At 51.8% G+C, this 12396-nt stretch overlaps 1 protein-coding gene across 3 annotated transcripts in view; it reads right to left on the minus strand.

The window, feature by feature from the left end:
• TNIP1 (TNFAIP3 interacting protein 1) overlaps window positions 1–2974 on the minus strand; it is a 52120-nt gene extending 49146 nt beyond the window's left edge. The window contains exon 1 of one of the 3 annotated variants that reach the window (XM_036849197.1): window positions 2616–2974. The gene's annotated coding sequence lies outside the window, so the exon portion shown is untranslated. The remainder of the gene's footprint in view (window positions 1–2615) is intronic. The other 2 variants (XM_036849190.1, XM_036849199.1) reach the window with 2 other exon arrangements.
• Window positions 2975–12396: the final 9422 nt, after the last annotated feature.

A 12396-nucleotide genomic window follows, 5' to 3' on the forward strand; every position in this document is an offset into this window, starting at 1 on the left:
CTTCGCTAGGGGTGATGAGCAGCTAATGAACTAAGAAAGGAGCAGTCCTGGGTCTGGGTCCCCTCCTTAGATCCAGTCCCACATCTCCATAGCCAGAGGCAATCTCAGGAATGGAAAATCCTACGATGGATTCTAGGTGCTTTTTGGTGTTGGGTGTGTGTGTGTATATGAGAGGGAGATTTCAGTGATAAATGAGAAATGCATGTCAAGCACATGGTGTTGGCTGGAATTGTATTAGGTAATCGTATTTGGGGGTAAAGAGTAAATAAATGAGCAGAGTTTATGGTCTCTGCTTCCCACCCTAAGCCCCAGAAAACATTTTTAGTTCTATCTACATCCCAAATAACTGCATGAGAGGATGGATACAATGGCGCTAAGAAATCCATAACTCTTGGGCTTCCCTGGTGGCGCAGAGGTTAAGAATCTGCCCGCCAATGCAGGGGATACGGGTTCGGGCCCTGGTCCGGGAAGATCCCACATGCCGTGGAGCAACTAAGCCCGTGCGCCACAATTACTGAGCCTGCGCTCTAGAGCCCGTGAGCCACAACTACTGAGCCCGCGCCACAACTACTGAAGCCTGCATGCCTAGAGCCCATGCTCTGCAACAAGGGAAGCCACCACAATGAGAAGCCCGCACACCGCAACGAGGAGTAGCCCCACTCGCCGCAACTAGAGAAAGCCCGCGCGCAGCAACGAAGACCCAACGTAGCCAAAAATAAATAAATAAATGCAAATAAATTTATTTTTAAAAAAAATCCATAACTTTTCACATTCATTCAGCACTTTAAGGTGAATTAAACCGTTTCATATTAACAGTTTGCCCCACTTCCAAGAGGCATGTCATGCAAGGGTTAGGAGGTGGACTCTGGAGTCTGATAGACCCTGGCTTAGATCACAGTCCTGCCACTTACACCTCGCGATGACTCTCCTCCAGATTCCTCATCAATAACAAGAAGGCTAAAACAGTGCCCAATGCACAGGGTAGAAAGAATGAAACGTCACAGAACCTGGCATCAGTGAGAGGCAACAATGATACTTATGATCAGCCCTATAGGGTGGGCAGGGATTATTCATCTACTCTTTCCAGTGAGGACCTCAGGGCCCAGAGCTGTGGAGGAACTTGCCCTAGACTTCACAAAGTGTTCTCGGAAACACCAGGCCTAGAAGGCATTTCTCCTTTTTCTCCAGGGTCTTTCCTGTTTTCCTCTTTTTTCATCCCAACTGTTTCCGCTGCGTCCCTGGGCTTGCCTCTTACTCTAGGCTTTCTAGGGCACCGCTGGAGGAGAGGAAAGGGCAAAGTGACAGTGGGGGAAATTCCCGCCTGTAGCAGACGTGGCCTAGCCAGGCCCCTCCCACAGTTCCTAGGAGCCCCAGGCCAGCTCCTCTCCCTCTGGCCTTCCTGTCTCCAGCTCAGAATGTCAAGTGGATCTGGGTTTGGATCCAAGTTTGCCCCTTGTCATCCTCCTGGAAGTGGGAAGAGGTCAGCCAGGCTCAGCCCAGCCCCTGAATGAGGCAGACCCATGGGAACCAGAGCATTTCCTAATCCTGGGAAGCCCTGACGGTGCTGTTCAGCCTCACCCCAAGTCCTCTCCCATGCACCCTCTTCTAGGGCCCCTCCCACTTCTCCCTCCATTCTTCTCCAGCCCAGAAGCCACTGTGACAGCAACTTGGCCTCCACTCCTTGCCCCTCCTAGCCAGGGACTTCCCTGGGCTGGGCCTCTGACCAGCTTTGGAAAATCTGGACTGACTGTGATGAAAGATGAGGCCGCATCACCACTGTCTGCCAGCCCATCACCCACTCCTAGTGCCTCGGGCTCTCTCTGTGTTAAAGGCTCAACCACATAAAGGTCCAGCTGATCCTGGAGAAGAGCAGGTGGGAGAGCCCTCCAGATGTCCTTTCTCCCCGGTGTTAAGGAGGGCCCTAGCCTTCCACCATGTTCCCAAGGGAGGCGGGGCCAGACTCCCACCTGGTCTCTTCCTATCTAGCTTTAGACCACTGAAGTAGCCCAACACATGCCCAAACACTTACCCTCAAAAACTCACAGACGCATAATCATGTAATGACCCAGACACAGACGCCCACGGACACACACACACACACAGACATGCTCACGCACTTTTGCTCACACAGTCGTACACACAGGCACCTCGGGAGACGTGACACACGCTCACAAACGTAGACACACGTTCTCACACATGCACACACACACACCTGCCTTCACACTTGCAAACCTACCCACCCCCTTTTCTTGGGAGAAGGATAAGACAAAAACAGACCTTTCTTTTCCTTCCCTTTGGAAAAACTGGCAGCGACTAGAGAGAAAAAGACTGGCTGAGAAGGCAGAGCAAGAAGAGGAGGGCAGGAGGAGGAAATAAGAAATGGAGGGAGAGACGCAAGAGGAGAGCGAGGCCGGGAAAGGAGGTAGAGGCCCAGAGCCCAGGCCCGTGGGGGGAGAGGGAGCTGGGCCGGGGCAGACACAGATCCCAGCTGGCAGGAAAGCGGAGGGGGGCCAGGTGGCTCGTGGCTCAGCCAGGAGGGTCTGGTGGCCCCGGCAGTCTTGTGCGGTGAGCCCTTGCCCTGTCCTGGCTCACGGCCCCCGTGCCGGGTCACTCACCTGGGGAAGGGCAGGGGAGGACGGGGTCTGTGCAGCGGGGCTGCCACCCGAGAAGGCTCCTCGGCTCACTGCGCTTCTGCAGGAAGGAGAGCTGGGCCAGGCTGACTTTTAGGCAGGAGGGGAATTCCCCACGACGGAGACGCAGGCAGCCCCGCAGACTCGACTGAGGCCCATCCCGCCCCCTGGCAGAGCACAGGGCCCTTCTTTGTCAGTTCCCCACCTGTCACTTCCCAGACGGGCTGTCGCTTGCTGTGAATTCCAGGGCAGGGAGGGGGCTCTGGGTAAGAGCCCGCCCGGAAGCCTGATGATTCTGTGGCTGGACTGAGAACTGGCCCAGGGGCAGAGGCAACCCGGCCTGGCCCACCCTGCCCCAGTGTGGGGTTCTCCCGAGGACCTCGATCTCTTCCTTTGCCTAAGGTGGGGGGATTCCAGCGCCCAGGGTCCTGGCTGAAATCACCAGCCGCCCAGCGCACATCCTCTTGCCCATCCCCCCTCCCCGTTCCTCTCCCATCTGTTTCCACTTAGTTTCTTCTCCACAGGGTAGGAAAAAGCCCACTCCTTCCCTCTGTGCCGGATCTCATTGGGATGTTGAGTGGGGCCTTAGAGACCTACCCACCAATGAGCAGCCCAGCTCTGCACTAACTCCTGAAGCTCACTTCCCCATCCTGAGCCTCAGTGATCCCCTGCTGTAAAATGGGGATAATGAGTCCTGCTTTGCCCGCCTCCTGCGATGGTAATTAAAATAAAATGATAGTTTACAGACATTCTTTGTAAACTATTGATTACTTTACAAACGTAAGGTCTCAGTTCATTATCTGCTGAAAAGATGCCTAAGGAGGAGATGGATGGGGACCATCTGGATGAGCTGGCCTTTCTCCATCATTCCCGGTTCTGGAATTTCGTCATTCTTGCACAACATTATAGACCACTGAAGACCTAGGAATGGACAAGTCAGACCCACTTTCTGCCCACTCAGAGCTCACAGGCTCTGGGCTGCGCTGTCCAGTACAGTAGCCATTAGCAGTACATGGCTATTTAAATATAAATTATTTGAAATTAATAAAATTAATAATTCAGTTCCCCAGTAGCACTAGCCACATTGCAAGTGCTCAAGAGCCACGTGTGGCTTCCACCTTAGACTGCACATGTATAGAATATTTGCATCACCACAGAAAGTTCTATTGGATAGCATTGCTCTGGGGGCTGCAGGCAAATCAATAGGTAACTACAGTCAAGTGTGGTAGAGTTGTATTCTGACAGGAGGAATACAAGGAGCTATAGGAGCCAGGACAAGGGAGCGTCTCGTCAGGATTTGGGAACTGGGAAGTCTTCCTAAAGGAAGGGACACCTTGGCTGAGACCCGAAAGTAGCCAAGCAAGAGCGTAAGGAAGGGTGTTCTCAGCAAAGGGAATAGAATATGCAAAGAGAAGAGAGAGTACATTCAGGGAACTGAAAATTGTTCACTCTGAGTGGACCATGGAGTTTGAAGCAAACAAAGGGGAAGTAACAGAGGTGGGTCTGGAGAAATACCCAGGGCCAGATATCAAGAGGCCATATCAGTCCTGGGCAGGGCATTGGGAGGTAGGGGGACAGGGGGTGACGGAGTGGGAGAGCCCACTGACTCTGATCCTCAACTGTTTCTGTGCCCTTCAGATTGGGATTGCCCGGGGAATGCTAGAGACACCTCCTGGCCCAACAGTCTCACTTTACAGATGTGGAAGTAAAGAACAGACAGGGGAAGTGACTTTCCAAGTGAGTTAATCAAGGGACTTCCTGACCCCTAGGCCAGTGCTCTTTCCCACACCACACTCAGTCCCCCGGTTGCACAGGCTGCTTTTTAAATGTTTCAATAGCCACATGTGGCAAGCAGCTACCATACCAAACCATGCAGAAAGTCCTACAGGACTAATGACACCAGTCCCTGAGCTAGACCAGGCGCAAAGGGTGATACGCTTCCCTGCATGTAAACTCTTTTCTCTGCAGGGAGTGAAAATATACCTTCTCACACCCATGTTGTCAGATGCTCCCATCTCTGTCCTCTGATGCCAAATTGCAAGGCCTCCCTTACTCATGTCCCCAACAGCTCAGCAACTGGCATTTGGGATGATGGCAGGACTCAGCATCAGGGAGAGCGATCTTGCTCCTGGCTCCCTTTGTGAAGCCCCCTGAGTCAGCCAGAGCCTTCTGTGAAATTGAGGAATGTCCCTTCCTAGAGGAAATGGAGTTTCAGATTCCTCATTAGTATAATGTGTAATTCAGCCCTGATGTTCCGGGATTGTGATATTTCCCCTATACACAGTAGTTTCTCTCCAGAGGCCACAATCATCATAGGTCCTCTGTGAATTCACAAAACTCAGCTTAGACTGGTTTCTGCTCCTGGAGTCCTAAATGGTGGAGGGACCTTAAAGGGCTAAGGAGGCTCAAGTAGCTGGACCCACATGAGTTGCAATCTCCAGTTAGTACACTTGGTTTGCGCACCCAGTGGGAAGATTAGCTCTGGGCTTTCCCTGCTCAAATGCTGAGAACAATCAGCTTCTCCCACCTTCTCTTCCCCTTCTTCCTTCTTCCAGCCATGGATTTCCTGAAATTGCCTTCCCTGTTCAGGCCAAGGGATAGACATCAAGGAAGAAGAGGCCCTTGGACTGGGTATAGGAAGACTTGAGTTTGAGTCCTGGCTCTGCTGTGTGGCCCTGAGCAAGTTCCTTCCCCTCTCTGGTTCTCAGCTTTGCCTTCCATAACATGAAGGAATCAGACTAGGTGATCACTAAGCGACCTTCCCTTCTGACACTGTAAGGAAGTCTAAAAGTTCAAAGGAAGGAGAAATCAGAGCAGGCCAAGATGGTCAGGAAATAATAACAGTAATATCTGATACTTAAGATTAACATGTACCAGGCATGGTACTAAGTGCTCTTCAATGCGTTCTTTTATGCATTCCTCATCAGAACCCTATGAGATTGGTACTGCGGATTTACAAATGAGGAAACTGAGGCTTATAGTGGTTTAAGCCAACAGCTACTAAGTGGCATAGCTGGAGTTCAAACTCAGGTAATTAATGTCTCCAGAGCTTACCTGGGGGAGATGAGACCTTTGCTGAACTTCAAAAGATGGGTGAGATTTGGATATACAGGGGGAAGCTCTCACAGGCCCACTCCTTTGCTACTTAATTATTCAGACACCCCACCACCCACCCCACCCTTAATTTCCTCTCCCACCCTGACGTCTCTGGTCCCATTGCTGATGTTGTGGGAATAGCATTGAGCCTGTCTCATAATAGTCAATCAATATTTATTTAGCGAATGAATGGATTTGACTCTGTGGGCTTCCTGATTCATCAATTCTGTTGAAGGCTCCCCCGGTGCTATTTGAACCTAGACCAGGACTCTGGGCAGATTTCTGGATCCCACCATAGACCTGAGATATCAGACCCTCTCGGGGATAGGACCCTAGAGATGGCACTTTAAATAACCTTTCAGGGGTGGTCTTAGTACTTAGCAGTTTGAGAAGTCCAAGCTCCCTAAGCTGGGTCTTCCAACTCCAAAGTGAGAATTACCTGCTCAGATACAGGCAGCCAAGAACTCACCGTCATGAACTAACGGGAAGTACCAAGTATGCTAGCACTTCTCTGGGTCACCCAAACATCAGATCTGTGACTTTTGCAAAAATGCTTTGAGTCCACAAGCATCCACTAGGTGCTAGGCCCATTGCTATTGCTGACTCACTATGTGACCTCAGTGGAAATTTCCTCTCTCTGTCTCTCACCTTCCTCATTTGTGAAAAGCGGTCAATTCTCTTTGCCCATCTATAACCAGGGAATAGCTTTGTGCGTAGAGGTGTGCCCATTAGGATGATTTCATAAAGACTATCATAGGGAGCTTCTCTGGTGGCGCAGTGGTTGAGAGTCTGCCTGCCGGTGCGGGGGACATGGGTTCGAGCCCTGGTCTGGGAAGATCCCACATGCCGCGGAGCGACTAGGCCCGTGAGCCACAATTGCTGAGCCTGCGCGTCTGGAGCCTGTGCTCCGCAATGGGAGAGGCGGCGATAGTGGGAGGCCCGCGCACCGCGATGAAGAGTGGCCCCCACTTGCCGCAGCTAGGGGAAGCCCTCGCACAGAAACGAAGACCCAACACAGCCATAAATAAATAAAGAAATAAAATTTAAAAAAAAAAAAAAAAAGGGAAAATTCTCTTTAAAAAAAAAAAAAAGAATATCATAGGTGAGGGGTTTGTCAACTTTAGTGTCCGTCAGAATCATCTGATCCATTTGGTCTTGGGTGGGGGCCTTAGATCAGCGGTTCTCAATCCAGGCAGCACATCAGAATCACCTGGGGAGCCTTGTAAAAATACAGATGCCCAGGTCCCACCCCAGAGTAATTACAGCAGAATCTCAGGGGGGTGTGGCCTGGGATTGGTATTTAAAAAGCTCCCCAGGGCTTTCCTGGTGGCGCAGTGGTTAAGAATCCGCTTGCCAATGCAGGGGGCACGGGTTTGAGCCCTGGTTCAGGAAGATCCCACATGCCGTGGAACAACTATGCCCACGCACCACAGCTACCGAGCCTGTGCTCTAGAGCCCGCGAACCACAACTACTGAGCCCACGTGCCACAACTACTGAAGCCCGCGCGCCTGGAGTCCGTGCTCTGCAGCAAGAGAAACCACTGCAATAAGACCGCGTGCTGCAACGAAGAGTAGCCCCTGCTCGCCACAACTAGAGAAAGCCCGCACACAGCAGCGAAGACCCAATGCAGCCAAAAATAAATAAAAATAAAATTAATTAATTAAATTTAAAAATAAATAAATAAATAAAAACTCCCCAGGTGATTCAAAGTTGTGACCACTGCTCTCAAAGGTCTTTTCTAACAGTTGGTTCTGATGCAGGTGGTCGCAGGACCTCACTGTTTCCTTTTTTTGTACCAGGGAAGGTAGCTTCTCAGTACCAGGGTCAGAGACCAGGAGGAGAACAGATCTTAGCATCTGGAGAGCTCTATCCCTCTTCTGTGGGTCACAGGACATCATACATGGTAGATGTGAAAGGAAAAATTAAAACTCAAACCAAGTCACTACGAGGAGAGGAGGTACATATAATTCTGTCAACACCTGAAAAATGGAATTCAGGGATGCATTTTGCAAAATTGTTCTTTCCAAGGAAGCAGAAACAGGGCAGGCGGTATGTAGCAAGAGTCAAAGGAAGAAGATCCAAGGACAAATGCTGCAAGACTGCGCTGCTGAAGGAAGTGGTTTCTTAGCATATCAGCTCTGGAACAAAGCTTTGAGATTATCCAGACCAACCCCCTGGCCAGATGGAAGGAGAACCTAAGGCCCAGGGAGGGGGAGGCATGTGCCCAAGGTCGAGTTAGCTTTACAATCCAGGCTTCCAGAACGCCTCCTGCCTGCTGCCCTTTACTCTGTCCCTCAAGCACGTATCACTTCTGCTTTTGTTCCAGATTCCCAGCCCACCCTCTACCCTCACACCCTCTTGGACAGCACCCAGGATCAAAGGATGGGACTAAATCTGTGAGCCTGGATCTACACCGGCCAGATGACAGGGACGAAAGCCAGCAGGAGACTGGGGGGAGCTGGAGAGGAAGGAGCAGTGTCTGATGATGCGGCCTGACCTCAGAAAGGAAGCCTGGTCACCAGGGGGAATTTCCCCGGGGTGAGGTCTCACGTCTATGCAAATATTGCACTCCAATTAACCTGGACCCCAGGATGGGAGAGAGGCAGGGGAGAGAGGGGACCCTGGGAGAGGCAGGGAATTGGGAAGGCAGGTAATAGGGCCTGAACATCCCAGGTACCAGGCATTGTGCTAGGGTCTTTGTGTGCTTAATCTCATTTTGTTCCTGAGACATCCTCCTAAGTAGGAAGGTTGGGAGCCTGAGACCCAGTAAGGGGAAGGTACATTTGCCCATGAGAAAGCACAGCACATTCTGACCCCGAGGGGAGAGGCCATGATGATGATGGGTCTGGTGCTGCAGCTGCTGACTAAGGTGACAGTAATGGGGCCCAAGTCTGAGAAGTCTGGCAGTTTCGTTTTAGGTTTCCATCTCACTCACCTGGGGAGTTTTATTCTGGAAACAGAGAAAAGGCATCAGGGATGTAGTGACCCTGACTTCCTGTGGGCAAATCCGAGTCCTCAAGTTTTCCCAGGTTCAAGGGTAGGAGGTTGCTGGGTGGCAGCTGGCGCTGTTAACCCTTTCACCATCAGCTTCTTCTAGAACACTCCAAGAAAAGTGGAGAACGGGCTGGAGGCTTTTGAAGGAAAATCTCTCTCTCCCTCCTGCATCTTTACATTTCACTCACCTGAGGCTCACTTCCTCCAGGAATCCTTTCCCGGGAATTCTGCTCCATTGCAAGGCTGATTTCCGCCCCCTCCTCCAGGGAGCTGGTCTTGCCTCCCCAGAGCTCAAGGCAGGCTAGTTAGGCCCAAAGTCTGCCTGCCAGACAGCCTGGTTGTTTCTCCTCCTATCGAAGAACAGAACGAAGTACACACACAGGAACAGGCAGGTCACAGGTTCCTAGAGTTGTGTGCTGCACAGCAAGGCTGTGTGCCAAGAAAAGCATGAGCTCACACGTGCCCTAGCGAGTGTGTGTGAAAAGCAAGTTTGGGTGCTTGTGTGAGGCCCTTCCTGTGTGGCCAGCAGTGCATCTGTGGGCAGCAATGTCTGTCTTTCTATTTGTGACCAACCGTGTTGTGGAGGCCTAATCATATTTCTCTCTGTGGTCAAGAACGTGTGTTTCTGATTCTGGGTATACAAAGTGTGTGTCCCTGTGGCTGTGTCTGGTGGTGATTTGGAATTGTGTGTGTGTGTGTGTGTGTGTGTGTGTGTGTGTGTGTGGTAAGTAGTACTTATGGGCTTTGAGTGGATACCCGATGTGTGGGAAAGTGGAAATGGAGATCGCTGGCCCAGCACAGGCTTGGGATCTCTGTGTCATCCCCTGCCCTCCCTGCTCTCCTATCAGGCCCTCCCATCCCCACCCATGGCTATCTCCAGGTCAAGGTCCATGGCCATCTCAGTGGGGTAGCCACTAGGGGGTTCTGGCTACAGCTGGCAGCGCTGAAGGCAGGTGGTGGGGCTAGAGGAAGGGGTGGGACCATCCCACAGAATCTGTTAACTGCTAGACACCTGGGCCTGGGGGAAGGGCCCGTTCCCAGATGGCTCTGGTTGAGGGCCCCCTCAGTCCTCACCTAGCTGAGCAGAGGGCAATGGGATGGCCCGCACCAGGGACCTTGGCCTCTTCCTGCCTTTAAAGCACTTCCTGCTGCCTCTGGGTTCCCAGGTGATGACACCTGGCTTCACCTCGGCCTCCCTCTCTTGTTTCCCACGGCAGATCAGGCAGTTTCCTTGGTTTCTTGTTCCCTCTTTTGTCTTTCTTCTCTTTTCTCCATCCCTGCTTCCCCCTACCCTGGCTCGGGTCCTCATCCCTCCATGTCAGGGGAATAACTGCAAGCCTGTCCGATGGTCTCCCAGCCGCTGGGCTGGTCTCCTCCTCCACGCAGGGCCCCAGAGATGGCTTTCTAAAGGATGTCTCTGATCATACTACTCCCATCCCCAGCGCATTCAGGGGCTGGCCAGGGCCCAGAGGGTAAGCGCTACACTCCAGCCCGGACTCTCCGTGACCTTCCCAAACGGTGTTTTCACGCTGGGTGCGGGGCCCAGGACCTCCACGAGCATACCCCACCGCCTCCAATTCCCACCTCTGTACCTTTACTCAAGTTGTCCCTGCCTGCCACTCTCTCCCTCCTTCAGTATCTTTTACTATTGAGAGCTTCTCTGCCCATCTTTTGAGGTGCTTCTCACATGCCCTCTTTCCAGGGAGATTTTTCAGGCCTCTCTGTAGTTAATCTGTGGCCTCTGCACTTGGTACCCCTTCCTACCGCGTGTTTGCTTGAATTTTTCTTATAATCTTTCCCGACTTAGCTCTCCGAAGGTAAGGAGAACAGTTGTAGGGACTCAGTTACATCAGAGGCTCTTGAAAGAGACTCCTCCTCTCTGTCTTTCTCTGCTCTGAAATGGAATCCAGCCTATTCATTAATAACAAAGAGTTGATATTTATTGAGTCTTTGCTGTGTCCTGGACAGTGTCCCCAGAGATAGACATGCATTGCCTTAGTTCATCTTCACAACAACCCTGTGAGATAGAAACCTTGGTTGTTCCCATTTTACAGATAAGGACATCAAGGCATAGTGAGGCCAAGCAACTTATCTACTTCTCAGTGGTTGGCTGGCATTCAAATCCAGGCCGGTCTGCCTGCCTCCCTCCCTCCATAGATCTAACTAGGCTCAGTGACAGAACTAGAATTTCCCATTTGCCTAACTGCAGCTGTGAAGTGGGGAAGTCTGCCCTGGGAAACCTGAGGTCTGAGGGGGGCGGGGAGGCCCGTTAGAGCAGTGATTTACCGCTCTGGGTTCTGAAATTTGGACTGCGCAACTTGACACTTCTCCCTCCTGTTCTCAGCTCTGCCATCAGGAGGAAGAGGAGGATGTGTCATCCGAGAGAGCAGAGCCGGAATCAGGAGACCCGGGTGCTAGTTGCAGGTCTAGCCCTTGCTCACAGCACGGCCACAGTCTGCTCTGTGGGCCTCGATTTCCAAACTTGGGAAATAAGAGGGTTGGTTTGGATGATCTCTAAGACCATTTCCAGCTCAGTCAATCCATGATGTGCTGTCTTCAGGCAATTTGCGTCACCACTTGGACCCTGAGTTTCCTCGTTAGTAGAATGAGGTGCTCACCCCTGCACAGCAGCAGAGGATTATTGAGGAGGGGGATCACTCCAGTGGGATCACTCTGGCGATGGTGACTCGCGGCTCTCAGCAAAGCCGGGCACAGCAAGTTATCAGGGTGCTGTAAACAGCGAACAGTTCACACAATGTTCTCCAACAGCAGGAAATGTGATGGCAGCGATTCCCAAATAGTCGCTCTCTGCTCAGCTTAAAAGGGCAACCTCCTCCCAGCCAGCCACTTCCTTCAGACATTTCCTCCTGGTCCCAAAGACCAAGGTGGGCGCAGCCCAGTCCGGAGCTGCCGAGAAGCGTTTGCCCTGAGAGAAAAGGCACGGCCCAGGGCAGGAGGGGAGCAGTCAGGAGCTGGAGGGAAGCCAACTCTGGGCTGAAGCCCTCTCAGAGGGGAAGACTGAAGAAAGTGGAAGGACGTGCAGGGTGTTGACAGAAGCACTGGACCAGGGCCAGGACTGCACGGTTCCAGTTCTTTCTGCCGCTGAAAGGCTATGTGACCCTAAGCCTGCTGCTTCCTCTCTGTGAAGTGACAGTTGTCTGACTGGCTGAGAGGGAGGTGAGAATTTCTGAGGGCCCCTTCCACACGAGAGCATCACGACCATCCTCCTGTGCTCCCACTTTGAGACAGCAGCCGTCTGGGCTTCTGCTTTCTCTTTCCTTTTAGTTTTAATTTAGTCCCCACCACTTCTCTCCGTTGAACTTTGGCCACAGAAACAACCTCCAGTGTTGTTTAGTACAGTTTTGGAGATGGCTGGATGGGAGGGACACTTGAACATAATCTTTTAAGGATTAGGACCACAACGGTCTAAGTTTTTCTATCTTTAGCATCTTGCACATGGCATGGCACATAGGAGGCATAGTAAACATAAGGTGCATGAGTGGATGGATGAATGAATGAATGAGGTGCCTTGGATTCAGAATAGTGGTTACTCCCTCCTCTGCCACAGCTCCAAGGAAAAAGCGGGGTTTGCTCTGCAGGTACCTGGGACTTAGCGCAACTGTTGTAGCAGCCTCCCAACTGGCCACCCTCCCTTCATAGGCTTTCCTTAAATTC

The sequence above is a fragment of the Balaenoptera musculus genome, chromosome 3, assembly GCF_009873245.2.
Source record: "Balaenoptera musculus isolate JJ_BM4_2016_0621 chromosome 3, mBalMus1.pri.v3, whole genome shotgun sequence".
In the NCBI taxonomy this organism is placed as follows: domain Eukaryota; kingdom Metazoa; phylum Chordata; class Mammalia; order Artiodactyla; family Balaenopteridae; genus Balaenoptera; species Balaenoptera musculus.